The sequence below is a fragment of the Miniopterus natalensis genome, chromosome 9, assembly GCF_054644295.1.
Source record: "Miniopterus natalensis isolate mMinNat1 chromosome 9, mMinNat1.hap1, whole genome shotgun sequence".
In the NCBI taxonomy this organism is placed as follows: Eukaryota; Metazoa; Chordata; class Mammalia; order Chiroptera; family Miniopteridae; genus Miniopterus; species Miniopterus natalensis.
Window position 1 is genome coordinate 56318260 of NC_142089.1, and position 22265 is coordinate 56340524.

At 42.0% G+C, this 22265-nt stretch overlaps 1 protein-coding gene across 1 annotated transcript in view; it reads left to right on the forward strand.

Moving 5' to 3' along the window:
* The first annotated feature begins 21373 nt into the window (after nucleotides 1-21373).
* Nucleotides 21374-22265, forward strand: part of LRRC8B (leucine rich repeat containing 8 VRAC subunit B) — a 74329-nt gene continuing 73437 nt past the window's right edge. Inside the window, exon 1 of the mRNA XM_087820575.1 lies at nucleotides 21374-21390. The gene's annotated coding sequence lies outside the window, so the exon portion shown is untranslated. The remainder of the gene's footprint in view (nucleotides 21391-22265) is intronic.

A 22265-nucleotide genomic window follows, 5' to 3' on the forward strand; every position in this document is an offset into this window, starting at 1 on the left:
TATTAAGTAAATATTAGTTACCTCTGCTTTCTTCTTCTCTACTCTCGATGTTACAAGAGAATCGAATGCAGTGTTTTTAAAATTTTGAAAAGTAATTTGACCTAAATGTAGCACTCTGTCCAGATGGATGTATTTTTCAGAAAGTAGTTCAGATAGGTTAATCTATGCAGCTAGAATGATAATAGGTATACCCTGAAAGTCAGTGCACAAATTGATTTTTTAGTATCTCATTAGTAATAATGGTGGTTAAATCAGAGTTCATTTTTTAAAATCCTGTGAAGTACCCTTGCTTAAAATAAACAACCACTCCTAATTAATCTGTTTGGTAATATGAATTCTTTGCATACTATATGAATACTTTGTGTAAAATGGGTGTTTCTCTTCTTAGCTCTTTGTGGGCCAATCATTACATATTTATTCATTAGTAGACTTTGAAAAAAAGTATCCTATAATGTTTATTATATTTCATATCTTAAAACACACCACTGTCAGAAAGATAATAATATTTGGTTTATTCAGAATCATAGGACTATTGTTACACTTCAATCTTCTGTGGTAAGATTGGTGTTTGTGTGTGTGTGTCATAACATGCAATATAAGCATATACTACCTCTAGTACATAGTAGATGCTTATTGACTTTTTGCGGCAATTTGTTGATGTTAGCAAATATTAAGTATTATCAGCCACTGACAGACACTTCTTGAACTGATGTAACTAGGGCAGAGTCCTGAGGGTTAGCAAGAGGAGAAATAAGATTGAAAGAGTGGAGGGTCTGAGCCCCTCCACTGAGAGTTGACTTTGTCTGGAGTTGTGGGGCATAAAGGGGAACATAGAACTATTGAAGATAAAAATTCACTGCAAATGGACTATATCGGACAGAAAACACATAGAAATATTAAAAATTGGTGTATGCAAAGTAGAGGTTATTGTCCTATTATATTGTCATTGCCCTAAAGTACTATCTATTGTTCTAGTACGGTAAAAATAAAAATATTAATAAAATAATTGTGAGTTACAGATCAGTCTAATTTTGTAAGGGATTGAACATCAAATTGGTCATCAGTCAACAGATACCAATCATCGATACCATTGCTTCATATGTTCTGCTTAATCCAGCTGTGATTCCTGCATCTATTTCTACAGGTACAGATAAGAAATCATTTCCTAGGGGGAATTTAGTTTTAAGCTCTCCTAGAAACCGCTGTAAGGAACCTTTAAAAATATATCGAAATGCCATCTGGCAAATTTAAACAATGTGAAGCCCAAGGGATTAAAAATGTGGTGCAATCATATCACCAATCTTGGCTGGCACTGAAAAGGCAAATGCTAGAGGAAACTTTAGAAAGTCTTCCATTTGAATATAATAGCTCTAAATGTCTCTCAAATGTCTTTGTTATAACTCACACTATTCATATGCCAATGAGATCTTTGTGGGTTTATTTTTGGAGTTATTAACTTGTCAGACTGCACTGCTTCTTCTGCATCTAAAATCATGAACTTCTGTTTTAGGAGAACATGAGAGTTACATTTTGTGATTAAAATCACCACTTTCAATATTTCTGTGGTGTTCCAGCAGCTCACCCTTTGGAGTCACAAGTGCTATTGGAGAGAGCTACTTATGTGCTAATATATTTTTAATTAGCAAGACAAAGTGAGAGAGTGATGTCTAACTCCAACACGTTCACAAACATACACCTGTTTAGTTAGACGTCTGACGTATCACTCCAGTGGAGTCTTATTTTTAATGAATGGAAATTTCTCTTTAACCTAGTCTTAAAAAGCAAAGGTTGTGAAGTGGTTTCTATGATCTACTTCACGAAACACCTTCAGTGACAGAAGAAAGCATGCATGGCAAGTATAGATCAATCTGTAAGTGCTCCTCCACGTGGTTCTTATTAAGATCTATCACGTCGTCGCTTATAAAAGAGAGACCAGGTGCATGCATGCTCTGTTTACAAAAATACAGCTCCTTCTGAAGGAATTACTGCAGGGTGCTGCTTAAATTGATGTTCACGTAGCACCTTAATATTTAGCACTTGGACCACCATGGGGCTTAGGGGGTATGTAGCACCACTTGAAGTCTCTCCATGGCCAATTAACTTGGAAAATATTTGGCATATGGGGTTCTTGCTTAGAGAAATAACTCTACTCCTTGATAAACCAAATAATTTAAGCATATTGAGTGGGAAATGAGCCCATGTGCAATGTTTTCAAAATCCTCACTCCTTGGATGATATTAATGGAGATATTTCAGCATTGTTGAACTCTGACAAAGCTGATCTCAGAAAGCTTAGGCCAAAGTCATGGGCACTTGTACCACTGAACGGTCAATGGGGAAATTGGTCTTGCCTGGGCACTCCCATGCATGACCCTGCTTTTTGCTTAGTATTTTATTCTTTTCTTGGTCTTCTTTCCTTTATTTTCGTTTTATTTATCTCTTTTTTAATTCTTCTTGGACAGTTTTCTGTAGGTAATAGACAAAGGACAGGCCTTGGAGTCAGACAGGCTATATCTAAGATTAATCTCTACAACCAAGCTGAATGACCTAGACAAGTTCAGGTCTACTCTTTTCATCTGTAGAAATGAAGGAGTGATCGCTAACTTACTGTATTGGTATGAGAGTTAGAGATAATTGTGTAAAGTTCTTAAATAATTAGAAAGTGGCCCATAAAAGTAGCCATTGCATTATTTTTATTACTGTTACAATGCTTATTTTTATGAGATTGACTTAGATTCTTGTAGCAGCTGCTGTTGAACTCCACTCTGAGTCTCTTTAAAAAACAGAGTATCCATCCCTAGATGCTATGGGTGTTGGCTACCATAGGCTCATACCACTTCCCTCAGGAGAAGTCTGGGATCTTATGTCCCTCCTTGCCACCACCTCTAAAGCTTTCTTCTAAGAGGACTCCCTCAACAAACACAAGCTCAGATTATTTCTTCAGTTAAAAAACAAAACAGCCTGGCCGGGAGTGGCTCAGTGGTTGAGCATCGACCTAGGATCCAGGTGATTGGGGTTCGATTCCCGGTCAGGGAACATGCCCGGGTTGCGGACTCGATCCCCAGTCGGGGGCGTGCAGGAGGCAGCGGATCAATGACTTTCTCATCATTGATGTTTTTATCTCTCTCCCTCTCCTTTCCTCTCTCTGAAATCCATAAAGATATATATTTTTAAAAATTCTAGTTAAAAAACAAAAACAAAAACCCAACCCAGAAACCACTTAACAGGCTCGGCTCTCCAGGAGATATTTATATGGTAAAGTCCAGGTTCAAAGAGTCACCAAAGCCTGAATTTTTTTTTTTTTTTTTTAATATATCTTTATTGATTTCAGAGACAGGAAGGGAGAGGGAGAGAGAGAGTTGAAACATCAATGATGAGAGACTCATTGATCGACTGCCTCCTGCACGCCCCCGCCTGGGGATCAAGCATGCAACCAGGGCATGTGCCCTGACCGGGAATCGAACCGAGATCTCCTGGATCCTAGGCCCATGCTCAACCACTGAGCCACGCCCAGCAGGGCCAAAGTCTGAAATTTTGTCCTATTGTTGTAGGCGGTGGGAACAGCACTGGGTGTTGTTCAGTGGGGTCAGGCCGGGCTTGAGTTCAGCAACCTCGGTACTGTGGTTCTGACTAGGAAAGAATTCAGAGCCAAGACCCGAACTATAAGAGAACATTTATTTCACTGATCACAGAGGCAGAAGAAGTAATTCCTGGAAGAAATGAGCTTAGGAAACAAGTTATAGAGGTTAAGGAAAGGGCCTTTGGAGCTTGGGACTGAAGAAGCTAATGGTAACGTGTAGGGGTATGGGAGGTGGGGAGGCACCGGCCTGTTCCAGGGAGAGCCCACTGGGTCCTCTGTCCTAATGGTTTTAAGTGTGGAGATCTTAGCAGAGGTCCCAGGAAAAGATCTCATTACAATATTTAGCAGCTTTCCAGGTGTGTCCTTTCAGGGTGGTGGTCTCCACTGATTGATTGGTTGGTGCCAGGGCAGAGGCCATCATTCAATGCGGCTGGTCCTGACGTCAGCTGTGGCTGGTTTTGTTGCTTTTCTGGGCCTGGAGCTGAAATACAACTGAGGCCTAGATATTATCTCTAGGGAAGAAAGGTCAGGGAGTCCAAACCACAGGACCAGTGATATGCTAGGGGAAGAAAGGTCACCCTAGGGTGAGGTCCCACCCTACAATTGTCCTTTGCTAGGCATCCAGGGCTTTCCATCCTGGTGGCTTTCTGTACCTGGCCCATCATCCTTGCTCTGCTCATGTCTGTCTAACTGCCTATCACAGCATGGTTATGAAATCAAGTGTATTTAGAGAACATTGATTTTGTTTAATAGTAGCTATGCTGAGCTGTAATGAACAAAATTCACCTTTTTAAAGTGTACAATTCAGTGGGAGGTTTTCATATATATATTCACTATCATCCCTATTTAAGATCAGAACATTTTTATCACCCCTTCATTCCCACCTCCAGAAACCACTATTCTATGTTTTTGTGTGTAAATTTGCCTATTTCATATAATAGAATTATATAATATGTGACCTTTTGCGAATGATTTCTCTCACTTAGCATGTTTGCAAGGTTCATCTACGTTGTAGCACTAATCAATACTTCATTACTTTTTATTGCCAAAACAGTGTTCCATTGTATGGGTCACAATTTGTTTATCCACTCATCAGTTGACGGACAGTTAGTCTTTTTCTACCTCTTGGTTATTATGAATAATGCTGCTATGAGCATTTGTGTACAGGGTTTCTTTGTGCCCATATATTTTTAATTCTCTTGAATATGTACTTAGAAATAGAATTGCTGAGTTGTTTAGTAATTCTATGTTCAACATTTTCAGAAACTGCCAGGCTGTTTTTTAAAGAGGATATACCATTTTACAATCCTATCAGCAACGTTGTAAGACTTCCAAAATCCCCACATCCTCACTGAGTCTTATCATTATCTTTATTTTAATCATCCTAATGAACTTGAAGTAGTATCTTCTGTAGTCATGATTTGCATTTCTTTAATGATGTTGAGCATCTCTTTTCATGTGCTGATTGTCCATTTGTATATCTTTTTCTTTTTTTTTTTTGAGAACTGTCAATTCAAATATTTTGTCCATTTAAAAATTGGGTTATTTCTTTTTATATTGAGTTATATTTTTATACATTCTGGATACAAGTCCCTTATCAGGTATATGATTTGCAAGTATATTCTGCCATTCTGTGATTTGTCTTTTCACTTTCTTAACATTGATATCTTAATTAATGCTGTCCCTCTCTTTTTATTGACAGTGAATAAAAAAGAATACAAAATTGCCCGGCCAGGTGTGGCTCAGTGGTTGAGTATCGACCTAGGATCCAGGAGATCAAGATTCGATTCCTAGTCAGGGCACATGCCCAGCTTGTGGGCTCGATCCCCATTCGGCAGTGTGCAGGAAGCAGCCAATCAATGATGACTCTCATCATTGATGTTTCTATCTCTCTCTCTCCCCTCTCCCTTTCTCTCTCTGAAATCAATAAAGATATATTTTAAAAAAAAAAAAAGAATACAAAATTTGTACAAATGTACAGATATGAGTGCTCAGAAGGAAGGGCAGAAATAGAATTCAAAGAAGTGAGGCTTAGCATTTGAGTGTGAATCATGTCATGCTCAGTACCATAATACCAAATCTGTACTTTCAACACAGAAAAGTATCTCTGCCATATCTTATTTCTAAAATCCAGGACTTCCAAATTCAAATCAGAATCTGCCCAAACAACTATGAATTCTTGCACTATGAATATCTCCAGCAGAGAGCACTAATGTCTTTTGAATATTTTGTATAACTAGCTTTAAAGCTAGAAAAGGCTTAAGGAGTGAGCACACATCGGGGAATATAAGACACAAGGGCATTTATTCCACATTCGTTAATAGTTTATTGAGCACACACTATTCCCAGTACCATGTTAGTCCTTGGTATGCCAAAAAAGAAAAGATATACTTCTTACCCTCAAGGAATTTAAAGTTTAATGAAAAAATTTACCTCCATCTCCCAATAGCCTCTTCTTCTATCAATCAAGGAAAGCATTTAATAATTAATCATGCACTTCCCTATCTCTAAACACACACACACACACACACACATGCATGGACTAACTGTCTTTGGTTGAAAATAGTAAGTTCATGAGGGGTTTAGAGATAATCTAGTCAAAGTCGCTCATTTTATATATAGAAACTCTAAAGCCAGAGTGGGTAAATAGTTTACCCAAGATCATAACAACAACTAAGATTAATATGGGACTTACTATATGTTAGGAACTGCTCTAACCATATTACTCATTTAATCCTCACTACAGCCATTTTCAAATAGAAAACTAAGGCACAGAGGGATTAAGTAATAATAACAATAAAACAGCTCATAAGGGCATAGCTAAAATTTGAACCCAAGCAGTCTTGTTCCAGAATCCTTGCTTTTAGATGCTATGCTACACTTAAGTAGCTATTTCTAAAGGCAGTCACAATTTTCTGATTCATATCTTTATGCTTTCTTGTTATTTTATGCTAATCATCATTGTTTCCAGCATCTCCAAAGCCAATACTCTGGTCAAGAATTATCAAAGAAAAAATTACAACTAAGTTATAGGACAATCGACCTGAATAACCAACTGAAAACTAGCTGAACAGAAGTCTTATAACCAAGGATTTACAGAAGAAGCCACATCGAGACTTGTAAAAAGGTTGGAGATGCAAAAAGGGCTGGCCCAGCACCCACATGCCCTGGTTGGGAAACCAGAATACCTCAGCTGCAAAAGTCCCCTCTGAGGAGGGAGGGGTTTCAGCCCCACACTGGGCTCATCAGCCCGAAGCACCAGTGCCAGGGAAAGGAGCCTGCATACCAAAAGGCTGTGATAATCAGCATGGATTCCATCCACCAGGGTGAGACAGGGGACTGCTGGGAACCTAGATGCCCTCTTAAGAAGCCAGTGCACAAAATCTTATTTGCAGCCAATCACCATGAGCTCTAGCAGAGGGAAGGAGGCTCAGAGTAGACTGAAGTCATACAGGGCAGGGAGAGACTGGTTGTCCTGCTTCTAGGAGAAGGCTGGAGGGACAGCCACCAATGTCCCTGTATCGAGTCCCTCTCCCACACTACTCACAGACATCATCTTTCCTGGGTCAAGCACATTAATGAATGTGGGAATGCAATGCACTAGCCCCACCCTCCCAACTCCCTGTGGCCCTGACCTCCCAAATCTCTCTGTAGAGGAGTCTGCTGGTTACAGCCAGCCTGGGCAGGCAGTGCAGATTTCTTGGAAGACTCTCTAGGCGGGCCAGTCAGACTACCGGAGTATCAGAGATGCGCAAATAAAGAATGCATTGTGTAGCTCTAGGGGCAGGGTCATTTTTCCCCGGTGAACACCCTCCCACCTCCCTGTTGCCCCACCCTGCTGAGCTCATGCCTTGCAAAGGAGTCTGCTGCCTGGACCTGTGGTGTAGACTTCCTTGGAGGGATCTTAAGGGCTAACTCAGGGGGAGTCAGAGACTGAGTTGTGACAGAGGCTGGAGCAGTGGCAATTTCCCCTACACCTGAGCCATGTCCCAGAGCAGCAGCACCCAGTACCTCAGCAGCAGACCAGCAGTGCCCAGTCCCCCAGCACCAGAACAGAAGCATCCCTCTAGACAGAGCAGCAGCACCCCATCCCCCATGGGAGATCCACTGGCCCCACCACAAGAGAACCACTAGCTCCACCCTCCCAACTCCAAGAGGCCCACCCACCAGAGCTTGAGCAACATTGTCAGCAGGCTGTGACAAGCCTGGAAATCAGTGCAGAAGATTCTCCAGGAGATTTGGGCAGACTCTGGGAAAAACTGAGTTGTGTGGCTTGTGGGCAGGGACCATTTCTTCCTCATTCACCCTCTGGCACACCCATTCCTGTGCAGAGGCGTCCTTAAACTTGATAAACTCTGATGGCCTCACCCTGATGACTCCTGGAATCTTGCCTCATCAGAAAGGTCTGAGAGTGCTCAGAGGATGGCAGATGACCTTGGTGTGACCTTGGTGAGAATGTTGCTGAGTAGCCTCAGATGTAGCAGTGGTGCCGTATTTGAATCTTTGTTAATCTGGTAAACACCACTTGCCCCTACCTCATGACTCACTAAAAACCAACCCCACACAACTTCCAAATGGCCAGAGTCTCTTTCAGTGAATGAGACTAATAGGCAGCTAGCAGGCGAAGGCTGATCTTGGGGAAATTTGGGCCTTTTGCTGACCTGCTCCCAAGCTTGGTGCTCGTGGAAACCAGCCTTGGTGAACAGATTGGGCTTTCACACACACAACCAGGTCCATAAGAGGCAGCCACAAACTGTGGAATGCTTTGCAGCTCCAAACAGGTAGCCCAGGGACAGTTACAGGCAGCACTTGATACTGACCTGCACAGAAGTCCCTCCAAAGTGGTGCTAGAACATACATACCCAGTGGCAGGATTCAGCCCACATCAGAGCACAACCCAATTAGCTCTACATGCAGCACACCCAAAGGGAGATCTTGGTAGACACGAGACCCTGTTAGAGCAAATTCCGCTTTGGGAAGTCAGCACCTGCACAGTCATACACTGTGGTCAGAGCAGATCCTCATAACCTACTGGAGGGGCAACTCCACCCATGGAGAGGCCAACAGCAATCAAAACTCAAGCACAGGAGGAACAGGTGGGCTCAAATAACCCACACAAGGGCATTCCTGGAGCACCTAGATCAGGGGATCAAGGAGACCGTGTCACTGAGCCCCACAAGACACCTAGGACATAAGGACACCCTACCAAGACTGGGAGGAATAGCAGATCTACCTAATACACAGAAATAAATACAGAGGGACAGGCAAAATGGGGAGAAAAAGAAACATTCTACAAATGAAAAAACAAAAGAAATTCCCCAAAAAAGAACTAAATAAAATAAAAGAAACCAGCTGCCAGATAGAGTTCAAAACAGTTTATAAAGATGCTCAAGAAACTTACTGAGAACTTCAACAAAGAGAGAGCAAGCATAAAAAAGAACTAATCAGAAATGAAGAACATAATAGCTAAAATGAAGAATACACTAAAAGGAATCAATAGGAGACTAGATGAAGCAGAGGACTGAATCAGCAATTTGGAAGACAAAGTAGCAGAAAACACCCAATCAGAGCAGCAAAAATAAAAAAGAATTTAAAAAATGAGATAATTTAAGGGACCTCTGCGGCAATATCAAGCATAACCACATCCACATCATAAGGGTACCAAAGGAGAAGAGAAAAGCAAGGGGTTGAGAACCCTTTTAAAAAAATAATGACTGGAAAGTTCCCTAACTTGAGAAGGAAAAAAAACACCCTTGTCCAGGAAGCAAAGAGAATCCCAAAGAAGATGAACCCAAAGAAGCCCACACCAAGACACATCATAATTTAAATGGCAAAGGTTAAAGACAAAGGGAGAATCTTAAAATCAACAAGAAAAAGACGGTTACCTACAAAGGAGCTCCCATAATACTTCCAGCTGATCAACAGAAACATTTCAGGTCAGAAGGAATTGAAACAAAATATTCAAAGTGATAAAAAGTAAGGACCTATAACCAAGACTACTCTACCCATCAAGGCTATTATTTAAAATTGAAGGTGAAATAAAGAGTTTCCCAGACAAGAAAAAGCAAAAAGAGTTCATTACCATCAAACCAGTGTTACAAGAAATGTTAAAATCTTCTTTAAGAAGAAAAAAAGGAAAAAAAGAGGAACATAGCTTTAAAAACTAAAATGGCAATAAATCACTTCAAATGTAAATGGATTAAGTGCTCCAATTAAAAGACTTAGGTTAGCTGAGCGAATAAAAAAACAAGACCTAAATATATGCAGTATACAAGGGACCCACCTCAGAAAAAAGACACACAGACTAAGAGTAAAAGGTTGGAAAAAAGTATTTCACGGAAATGGAAACAAACAAACAAAAAAGCTGGGGTGGCAATACTTGTACTAGACAAAACAGGTTTCAATATAAAGGCTATAGTAAGAGACAAAGAAATACATTACATAATGATAAAGTAATCAATCCAACAAGATATATAACCTTTATAAACATTAATGCACCCAACATAGGAATACCTGAATACATACAGCAAATATTGATGGACATAAAGAAAGAGATTGACAGTAATGCAGTTATAGAAAGGATTTTAACACCCCATTGGCATCAATAGATTGATCTTCCAGAAAAAAAATCAACAAGGAAACAGTGGCCTTAAATAACATACTAGATTAGATGGATTTAATTGGTATTTTCAGAGCATTTCACTCCAAAGCAGAAGAATATACGTTCTTTTCATGTGCACTTGGAACATTTCCCAGGATAGATCACATGTTAGGACACAAAACAAGTTTCAGTAAATTTAAGAAGTTTAACATCATATCAAGCATCCACTCTGACCACAGTGTTATGAAACTAGAAATCAATGACAAGAAAAGAAAAACACTAAAAAACACACAAACACATTGAGCTAAATAACATGGTACTAAACATGAATGGGCTAACAATGAGACCAAGGAAGAAATTTTTAAAAATACCTAGAGACTAGAGAGAAATGAAAAAGAAAATGCAACAACTGAAAATCTATGGGACACAGCAAAAGGAGTCCTAAGTGAGAAATCCATGGCAATACAGGCCTACCTCAAAAAACAAGGAAAAACTGAAATAAACAATCTAATCTTACACCTGAAAGAACTAGAAAAAGACAACAAAGCCCAAAGTGAGTAGAAGAAAGGAAATAATAAAGATCAGAGCAAAAATAAATGAAATAGGGTCCAAAACACAATATAAACAATCTGTGAAACCAAGAGCTGGTTCTTTGAAAAGATAAGCAAGGTTGATGAACCTTTAACCATACTCATTAAGAAAAAGAGAGAGAGGATCCAAAAAAATAAAATTAGAAATGAAAAAGGAGAAGTAAAAAATGACACCACAGAAATACAAAAGATTATAAGAAAATATTATAAACAAATATATGCCAACAAATTGGACAATCTAGAAGAAATGGATAAATTCCTAGAAACATTCAACCTTTCAAACTGGATTAAGAAGAAACAGCATGCCCAGCCGGGCCTGGCTCAGCGGTTGAGCGTCGACCTAGGATCTAGGCGATCAGGGTTCAATTCCCTGTCAGGGCACATGCCCAGGTTGCGGGCTCGATCCCCAGACGGGGGTGTACAGGAGGCAGGCGATCAATGACTCTCTCATCATTGATGTTTCTATCTCTCTCTCTCCCTCCCCTTTCCTCTCTCTGAAATCAATAAAGATATATTAAAAAAAAAAAAAAAAAGAAGAAGACACAGCAAATTTAAACAGATCAATTACCACTAACAAAATCAAAGCAGTAATTTTAAAAATCCCAGCAAACAAATTCCTGGACAGAATGGCTTCACAGGTGAATTTTACCAAACATTCAAAGGAGAACTAACACCGATCTTTCTCAAACTATTCCAAAAATCTCAGGAGGAAGGAAGACTCCCAAGCTCATTTTATGAGGCCAGCATTATCCTAATTCCAAAACCATATAGAGACACTATACAGAAAGAAAATTAGAGGCCAATATCCCTGATACACATACATACAAAAAACCTCAGCAAAATATTAGCATACCTAATTCAGCAATACATTAAAAAGATCATACACCATGATCAAGTGGGATTTATTCCTGAGGTGCAAGGTTGGGAGAATACCCACAAATCAATTAACGTGATATGCCACATAAACAAAGTGAAGGGTAAAAATCAAATGATCATATAAGTAGATGCAAAAAAGCATTTGACGAAATCCAGCACCCATTTATGATGAAAACTGAGCAAAGTGGGATTAGAGGGAACATACCTCAACATAATAAAAGCCATATATGACTAACTCACAGTTAACATCAGATTCAATGGGGAAAAACTAAAAGCATTTCTTTTAAGGTCAGAAACAAGCTAATGATGTCCACTTTCTTTTTTTCTTTTCTTTTGATTTTGAGAGTATGTTTATTAAAGCTGACAACAGTGAAACAAGGAAGGGCTTAGGAGAGATGAAGCAACAGGAAAGAGCCTAGGCAGGGCTGCTTTGGCTCTCTAGAAATGTTATAGGAAAGAAATGAGCCTAGTCAGGTCTGCTCACTGGAAAGTCGGAGAAAGGGGGCCTTAGAGATGGGTTCAGGAGGTTAGCCCAGGATGAGCTGCTGCTGCCCATTGCTCCCCTGGTTGCAAGTCTCATGGGGACCCTTAGAGTTTAAGAGATGCACACCTGAGAGAGAAGAAAGGCATGAACATGCTCCCAAGAGGGAGAGAGCCTGATATCTGCTTTCACCACTCTTATTTAACATAGTACTGGAAGTCCTAGGAACAGCAATCAGACAAGAAGAAATAAAAGGCATCCAAATTGGAAAGGGAGAATTAAAACTGTCATTATTTGCAGATGACATGATACTGTATATAGAGTGCCCCAGAGATTCCACCAAAAAACTACTATAACCGATTAATGACTTCAGTAAAGTAGCAGGATATAAAAATATTCAGAAATTGGTTGCTCTTTTGTACACCAATATTGAACTATCAGAAAGGGAAACTAAAAAAAAAAAACACCCATTTATAATTGTCTCAAAAAAAAAGTACGTAGGCATAAATTTAACCAAGGATGAAAGAGACCTGTACTCAGAAAATTATAAGACACTGAAGAAAAATTTGAAGAAGATACAAATAAGTGGAAGCATATATCATGTTGATGGATAGGAAGAATTAACATCATCAAAATGTCCATACTATCTATAGATCCAAGAAATCTATAGATTGCACACAACTCCTATCAAAACATCAATGACTTTTTCACAAAACTAGAACAAATAATCCAAAAATTCACATGGAACTACAAAAGACCCCAAATAAAAAAGCAATCTTGAGAAAGAAGAGCAAAGTTGAAGGCATTTCACTACCTGATGTCAAACTCTAAGGCTATAGTAATGAAAACAGCATGGTACTGGCAGGAAAAAAGACCCATAGATCAATGGAACAGAATAGAGAGCCTAGGAATAAACTCATACCTTTTTGGACAATTAATATTTGACAGGAGGCAAGAACATACAATGAGGTAAAAACTGACTATTCAATAAATTGTGTTCGGATAATTGGACAGATATATGCAAAAAAAAAATGAAACTACACCACCTTCTTACAACACATAGAAGAAAAAACTCAAAATAGATTAAAGACTTGCCCTGGCCAGTGTGGCTCAATAGGTTGGCCATTGTCTGGTGCACGAAAAGGTTGTCGGTGCAATTCCTAGACAGGGCACATGCCTGGGTTGTGGGCTCGATCCCCAGTAGCGGGCATGCAGGAGGCAGCAGATCAATGATCCGCTCTCACATCAGTATTTCTCTCTCTTCCTCTCCCTCTCTCTTTCTCTCTATAAAACTCAATTTAAAAAAATCTTTAAAAAATAGATTAAAGACTTAAATGTAAGACTCAAAATCATAAAGCTCCTAGAAAAAAAAAAGGCAGTAAAATCTCTAACATTTCTCTTAGCAATATATTTTTTTTCTGCTATATCTCCTCAGGCAATAAAAACAAAAGAAAAATATGTAAACAAATAGGACTACATCAAACCCAAAACTTTTTGCACAGCAAAGAAAACCATCAACAAAATGAAAATGCAACCCACTGAATGGGAGAACATATTCACCCATGATACATCTGAAAAGGGGTTAATATCCAAAATTTATAAAGAACATATACAACTCAACACCATAAAAACAAACAATCCAATTAATAAATAGCCTAAATAGACACTTCTCTAAAGAGGACATACAGATAACCAGTAAAAGACACTCAGCATCACTAATCCTCAGAGAAATGCAAATTAAAACCATAATGAGATATCACCTCACACCTGTGAGAATGACTATCATCAATAAATCAACAAGTAACAAAAGTGGTGAGGATGTGGAATAAAGAAAACCCTTGTGCACTGTTATTGTAACCCTTGGGCAGATTCGTGCAGCCACCATGGAAAACATTATCAAAGTTCCTCAAAAAATTAAAAATGGAACTGCCTTATGACCCAATGATTTCATCTCTGGGTATATAGTCAAAGAAACCTAAAACAGTAATTCAAAAGAATATATGCACTCCTATGTTCACTGCCACGTTATTTACAATAGCCAAAATATGGAAGCAAGCAAGTGCCCATCAGTAGATAAGTGGGTAAGGAGGAGATGATATATATCTACAATGGAATATTATTCGACCTTAAAAAAAAAAAAGAAATTTTACCATTTGCAACAGCATGGATAGACCTAGAGGGTATTATGCTAAGTGAAATAAATAAGTCAGAGAAACACAAATACCAAATGATTTTACTTATACATGGAATTTAAAGAATGAAATAAACAAAATTGAAACAGATTCATAGATACAGAGAACAGACTGATGGTAGCCAGAGGGGAGGGAGTTTGAGGGATTGGGAGAAAAATGTGAAGGGATTAAAAAGTACAAATTGGTAGTTACAAAATAGTCATGGGGATGTAAAGTATGGCATAGGGAATATAATCAATAATATTGTAATAACTATGTATGGTGCCAGGTGGGTACTTGAAATACCAGGGAGGGAGGGGTATGTGTGGAGACTCTTTGTAAAGCATGTGATTGTCTAACCACTATGCTGTATACCTGAAACTAATACAAAATAATATTAAATGTAAACTGTAATTAAAATTTAAATTAACTTAAAGAATTATCAAAGAAATCTCAAGATGTTATGACACTTCAAAGTCACAAGACACTCAATTTGGGGGAAAAGGCCCAATCCCAATGTGGATGTGGATGTTACCAGAAGGAAGAGATTAAAATATCCACAGCCATGAGAAATACAATAAGCAATGTTGTAATGATGAATTTTTTAGCTAATGTTGACAAATGTTGTCACTTGAATGTGGAAAATTCCCTTGTCTTCTCTAATCACCACCATGTACTCCTTCCCACTTCCAAATCTGTCTTTTAAATTTGTTGATTTTTCAATCAAGGAACAACATGCTCAACTGAGACCTAAAGTGGACAAAGCTACGGTTTTGATTCTGAGATGCCACACTAGAATATACAACACAGAGAAGATGTGTGTTTCAAAAGTCCCAGAGACTTCATTTTATTTCATTTCTTCATTCATCATTTGGCAAATATTTTATCCTGTGCTACTATGTGCAAAATGCTGTAGTGGTTTCTGGGATGCACTAGTCCATGCGATGGACGTGGCCTTTGCCCACCTAAGATCCATACTCTCACAGCATTCCCCCAGAGGATGTTAGGGATCTGCAGGTAACCAATCACCATTTCAACCTATTAGGCCTCTGAACGATGGCTGAGCTGCAGGAAGTTTAACAGAGTAACTCCATAAGGCTAGGGATTGCCCACAGACGACATCACTCTTAGGTATACAGACTATAGAGGTAAGTGCATTGTTTAGAGATGACTATAACACATTATTTGAGTGCATTCCATGAGCTATAGTTTATAAATAGAAATTATTTGCATTATCATTGTATTTTGTCAGAAGGCACACATCCTTTTAGTCCTTGAGGACCCTGAAGAGCAAAACATTATATCTGCTTATTGAATTGCTAAGTAAATTAAGTATATCCAGGAATTTTATTTGACAATCAAGTTCACTCAAAGAGGAAGATAAAATTGTAAAATTTCCACCCACCTATATATCTGTTTTCAGTGTTTCCCCCTTATCTTTATTTATAGTCAAGCTGTCTGTAATTCCTCCACCTACAATGAGGCCTTTGTCAGCCACCAAAAGCTATTCTACTCACTATAAGAACAGGCTTCCTTTGAAGTCCTAAGTTCTTTAATTCAATCAGGTCTCAATTTCTCTGAGGAGTCTTAGCCACTTGAACCCATTCTCTCCTCTATCAATGTGAGACTCGACTACCTTTGCCCTCAGTTTTGTAATGAGATAAAGAACATCTGGTTTATTACTTTATTACCCTTTTTCATAAAGTAATCACATTATATTCAGCTATCATAAAGCATATCTGAGTCATGGGCTCTGAGCCATGTTAATATCCTGCAGGATTCAGGAGACAAAACCAAAGAGAGAATGGTATTGTGGGGACCGACTGGAATTTGGTTAGTCAGTCCCCATTGATTTATCAGGTCTAGCCTAACATCCTCTGGAGGAATGCTGACAGACTGTGGACCTCAGAAGGGCAAAGGCCATGTCCATCACACTGTCCAGTGTATTCCCAAAAACTAGTACAGTGTTTTGCACATAGTATACACAGAATAAATATTTCTGGATGATAAATGAGTGGAATAAAATGAAGGCTGAAACTTCTGAAACATGAACTATACCCATCTTCTTTTCTTAGATAGTCCAGGATAGAAATAACAAACACATTGGGAAATAGAGACTCCTGCCTATACTGTTAGTGGCTTGCCCTGAGTCTCATGACCAAAGGAGCCACCACTAGAACTCAAGACTCCAAGTCCAATGCTCTTTCTGGCACATATCTCTTTCACCACCAAACCTAAAATATTCTGGTTCTTGTTCTTTTAAAGCATTTTGATTTTTAAAAATTCTTAATAAACCACAGGTACATTAGCTCCCGCTCTTAGCAAATCAGGTTAGATGAAAATTGAAGTCCAGTATTCAATGTGTAATTATAATTAGCAGATGGCCTTATTATAGGCCAAGAAACACACACACACACACACACACACACACACACACACACACACACAGTTACTGAGGGAAAAATCAAGGACTGGTTGCTGCTAGACCTGGGTCACTCAGAACCAAAGAAATGGAAGGGTTAACTATAAGGAGCCTCAGAAACCAGCTGCTTTTACAGCTGGGCAAAACCTCTTACCCAGATTTCAACATGATTCGGGGAACACAGACTGAATCCTCACAGGAACCCAGTAAGTATGTCTTAATCTCTAGCAGAACTCATCAGACCACTTTGGAGAAGCTGAGAAACTCTGGCTCTGCTTTAATTGTAGGCATTCAGCCCGGCTTCACTTACAGAAGTTTTCTTAGAAGTCACCTTCTTTTTATGGACATGAGTCAATAATGGCTGGCTGCTGTGTGGTGGAGTCCAATATGTGACCCAGATGACAATACATATTCTTTTAATGAAATGCATGGGAAACTTTCAAAGAAATATTTGGACAACTTCCCAGAAGACAGATCAACTGGGGATGTCAGGCATCCTGCCCCAGGAATGGATGTGTTTCCTTCAGCCTTTCCAGAAGAAGCTGAAGGTCATCTTCTTAGCACCTGTCTCATGAGGAAGGGGCAGAGTATAGCTAACATATAGTGGGTGATGAGAACACAGAGTAAAGAGTCATGATTATTTCAGACTGGGGCTGTGATAAGGGATCAACTGACACAGAAATGCACAGCAGGCCTTGCACACTGACAGTCTGGATTTCTAGGTGGAGCTACATTATCCCAAACACATGGGAAATGTCCTCCTCATGCCCTTCTCAGAATTCTCACCACGGAGCTCACTCTCCGGGATTATTCCCAGAATTTTCCCCGGGAATAATCCCGGAGAAACATCTGCAACCAGGAGACTGGAAGGGTCAGAAAAACATGGAAAAGTGGCCAAAAATAAATAAAATTCTTTATCAGTGACAATATGCTCAGTCACACACAGCTGGACCAGGGGGACTCTGGCAAACTTTCTGAGAATGAAAAATCGTGAATGAGTTCTTTTATTTTCTTCTGAAATGACATCTAGGGAGAACTAACAAATTTCAGACGAGATTGGGCGCGTTCAGGGTGGTATGGCCGTAGACAAAACTAATAAATTTCAACCATGACGCTGAGACAATATTTTAAAGTAATATTTTAATTCAGAACCTTAAAGCTAGCCAGACTTCCTCAGACCCATGTTCAGTATGATTCTTCTTCAACACATGGCCCACCAACCTCATCTCCCCTCTAAGAGGCTGTATGCTTTCTGGATATACCTTCCCCACTAGAGCATACTGTATGGCCGAGTAAAGGAATTACATTTATTTTCGCATACTCCCTCCCCTCTGTTAGATCCCCAGTGCTTTCTTTTATACACTGTAGGCATTAAATGTTTAATTAATTTAAAGTAGAGGATTTTTTATTATAATAAATAATTTTAGGATGATGCATTGGAAAAGAACTATTAATGTAAGATTACATTCTGTCTCCCATTAATCATAAAAATTTTCTTAAGACTCAGAGAAAACTAAACTCTTATTAAGGCAACCACATAAAGCATAGCTTAATGCTCATGTCAGAGGTTTTTGGGTTTTTGTTTCTTTCAGGGAATCAGCTCAGAAGGGATGTGTCAAATCCAAGTGTTAGTTGATTACTTCATGAGGATCGTGTAATTCAGCCACCAAATGGCCAAACTGTAGAGATCCTTTCATTTCTATTATTTGTGGCTTTGCTTGTGTCATTGGGTAGAGAAGCTGGCCACATTTGCTCTTCAGTCATCCCTTTGTCACATGAATATGAGGACCCTACAAGTAGCTATTTTTCTTACTCAATGGGATGTGTAGAAAGTTAGAATATTTTTACTTCTGACTCTTCTGGTGATCCTCAGCTCACCAGAAAGATTGAGCCCTGAGGATGGGTTGATCATTTTAAGACAATATTGGGGTCAGATAAAGCAAAGATACAGAATTTAGTCTTCCTAAATCTTCTCTTTCAATACGTAGTTTAAGTTCCCCTTTCTTCACAAGGCCTTTTCTGACTACTGCCACCTGCCTCGTTCAGTCTCTTCATTTGAGTTTTAAGTAGCGTTTGGTTGTTTTCTGTGTGTTTGTCTAAGTTGTGAGCAGCTGAGCTCAGGGACCAGAGCCAAATTTGACGCTTCTTTGATATCACTCCTGATGTGTAGCATATTGATGGACACATACTACGTGCTTAATATCTATGATGGGGTTTTGAATCACTACTTTGGATGTCAATAGCGACTGAGCCTTTTAGAATTTTTATCAAATCGGTCAGAAAAATCCCTTCTTCAGATACTCCTCTAGGGACTGCATATCTTCCAAGACTCCGTGGGTCCTAGTTTCAAAGAGACTGACTGGGCACAGGCATGAAAAGCCTAACAGTATTTGTATTTCTCATTCTGAGGCCTACCATGAAATGCAAATAATTTGTAATTACTAAAATACTCTCTCTTCTTTTGGGCCCAAATCTTGTGCATAGTATTAAGAGTTCTCTGAGAACAGCATTGGAGGTTATCTTTCTCCTCCCTGTAACGCAAGCAGGAGCTGATAGGAAGCCTTGCAAAGGAAAACGAGAGAAGTATCTATTTGATGTTCCGGTTGCAGAGAGGCTTCCTGGAAGATATATCACCAATTTAGAAACCCACTTTCTCCAGTGTCAGTAATAAATGTTGTCACCATGGAGGGTGATTTTGTTAATGAGAATTAGAATAAAATAAACACATTTATAAACTACATATCTGAGATTAACCCAAGCTCAACACGGTTTTAATGAACTTTGTCACTCTAACTTCCTGCAAATGGTGACTTGCGCTACCAAGCATGGAAGTCACTTTTTCATTCATACCATCACTGGGATGGGAATCTTAAAGGTCACCTAGTTTATCTGATCTAATTGTATAGATGAAGGAGGCTAAGTAACTACCCCAAGCCACACAGGTAGTGATGCTGCCGTTAATAGATATTGCTGTAATTAATATTCGTGGACTTGGAAGGGGAGAGAACATCGCTTTCCAAACCTTCGAAGATACATACAGAATATTAGACAGTCTCAATTTTTAATGCTATGGCTTTACAATCGGTATCTCTTCTAGCACTCACTTTTTCCCCTGTTTCATTATTTAATTCTGTGTATTTTTAAATTTGCTTCTCCAAGTGGTAAGCAGTTTGAGGACCAAACCCAAGTCTATATTAGCTTAATAGAACTGTACCCAGTGCCTCTCCCACATAAGCTCGATAAAAACCGTGTGAATGACCAAAGGAAGGTTCCTTCAGCCCTTCCTCTCCGGCTCCGTAAGAAGGCAGCTGCCAATCCAGGACGGCAGGGGGGAGACCAGAACAGAGAGCGCCGCGCAGCCAGCCTCTCCTTCCCTCGGGGGTCCTTCAAGCAGTGGCCCTGAGCTAACAACTCTGCGGGACAGGACTCAGTCTCACAAACTCAGCTGGGCCATTTTCTTGACTCCCATTTACACAAACGGATCAGACAGACCCCAAATGCTGCGCGTTTCATATAGTTCACTTACTTTGGGGAGGTCCCTGTACACACGTTTTTGGAAAATGGGCATGTGGTCGCCACAGCAGCTGGGAGATACACACGTGGTCTAACTCCAATCACTGTTGGAGACAGTTCCTGCAAACAGACTGAATTAAACCTGGGGCGGGGATGAGAGTGGGGGTGACTGGGGGTGATAAAAACAGTAAGCCTCCCAAATTCCTGGGTTTAGATTATTTAAGCGCAGGGCCACTGAAGGGCCGGGGACCGGGTGGGAAAGCAGCGGGGTGGACCCGCGGCGCGCTCCAGCTCAGGGGGCGGCCCTGCCCGCGGCCCTCTCCCCCCGAGGGCAGGACGCGGGAGGCCCGGATCCCCACTGGGGCCGCCCGGTTGGCCACGACGGCAAACCCTCCGGGGCGCGCTCAGCCTCCGGCCTTTCCGAGCGCGCAAACGTCGAGCCAGGCGAAAGAACTTGCGCAAGAGGCGGTGTCCCGCGTGCCGCGCCCGAGCCTTCCCTTCGGGACCAGCGCTCGTCCTGTAAATCGCCGGTCACCCGGGCGCCCCCGCGTCAAGGCTGCACCCGCGAGGTCCCCGGACGGCGCGCCCCCTCGCGGCTCCCGAGGCCAGCGCGCGCCCCGGGCCTCCGCCCCTCCCCCAGCGGGGGCCGTGGCCGTGGCTGGCGGGCCGCGCGGGCCATATGGCCGCAGGCGGGTGAGGGCGGCGGCGCTTTGTTCCCGTGCGCGAGGCGGTGAGTCACCCGCGCCCGCAGTCCCGCGGCCGGGCACACACTGGGGCGCAGCGGCTGCAGCAGAGCGGCAGGCGCAGCTCCGGAGCGGCCGCAGCCTCTCTCCCGCCCTGTCGCCTTCCTCCCCCTCCTCCTCCTCCTCCGCACGGGCCCCGCGCCGCAGCCCCGCCCCGCCCCCGCCCAGTCCCCGCCTCCTCCACCCGCGAACTTAGTCAGCGGTTCGCGCCGCGGCGCCGCGATTGGCCGGCCGCAGGCGCCGCGTCACAATGGAGCCGGTCGGAGGCGGCGAGCGGGCCGGCGCTGGGGCTTCCCGCTGAGCCCGCGCCGCCGGCTGCCGACCGAGTGCGGGCGCCGGGCCGCCGCCTGCGCGCCCGGGGAGGCGCGGGGCGGACGGCGCGGGGGGCGGGCGCCCGGCCCCGGATTCGCGCAGGTAGGTCGTGGCGGGGCGCCCCTGCTCTCGCGGGGAGGAGGTGCCCAGCCGACCCAGGAGGCGGAGGGGGCGGGAGGACGGGCTGAGGGGCGCAGCAGGTGGGGTTGGCCGAACAGGTGCGGTTACCTGCCCAGCGCCCCACCTGCGAGCCGGGCTCGCGGGCAGCTGGCTGGGCCGGAGAGATGAGTCACGGCCTCGCTGCTCCCCGGTCCGCGCCGCACCGAGGCGGTCCCCTCTGCGCCCCGGCGCTCTGGGCGCCGCACCTGAGCGGGAGTCCTGGGGTGGGGTGGGAACGGGGTGCTGGGGGTCCCGGCGGGGGTCTCGCCCCCGGGCGAGTAGACCTCTCCCGAGGGAGCGCGCGTTTGGTCGCTCGCGTTTGCCCCCTGCCCTGGCGCTGTTGACAAACATTTTGTGCTCGTTGGGCACTCATTGTTCCCCTGCAGTGTGCTGGTGGTGGTGGCATTCGTTTGTTAGAGAAGGGGGCCGTCGTTGCCCATGCGAGAGAGAGAAGCTAAGAGTTTCCTCCTCTCGGGGTGCAGCTGAGCAGGTGCTGGGAGGTCAGAAGGGAGGAGGCTCTGTGTTCGCTCATTACTCAGTGTCCTCAGAGTCCTGACTTCCCAAAGTCCATAGGTTGCCCTTAGATGGCATTTGTGGAAGACCTTTCTTTGTGGTCAGAAAGACGCCCTTCTTAGCACCCCCTTTCTCCCCTCCCCCTAAGAAAGGGGCAAACCTAAATTTAAAAACAACTTATGCATGAACTTCCTTGAATAAATTTGCCTTGCCTAAAAACTTTTGAAAACTCTGTAAAAAGATATCAGTATGAAAATTTTAAGTTTCAAATATGCAGACAACCTAAACCTCTTCCTAAGAAGAAA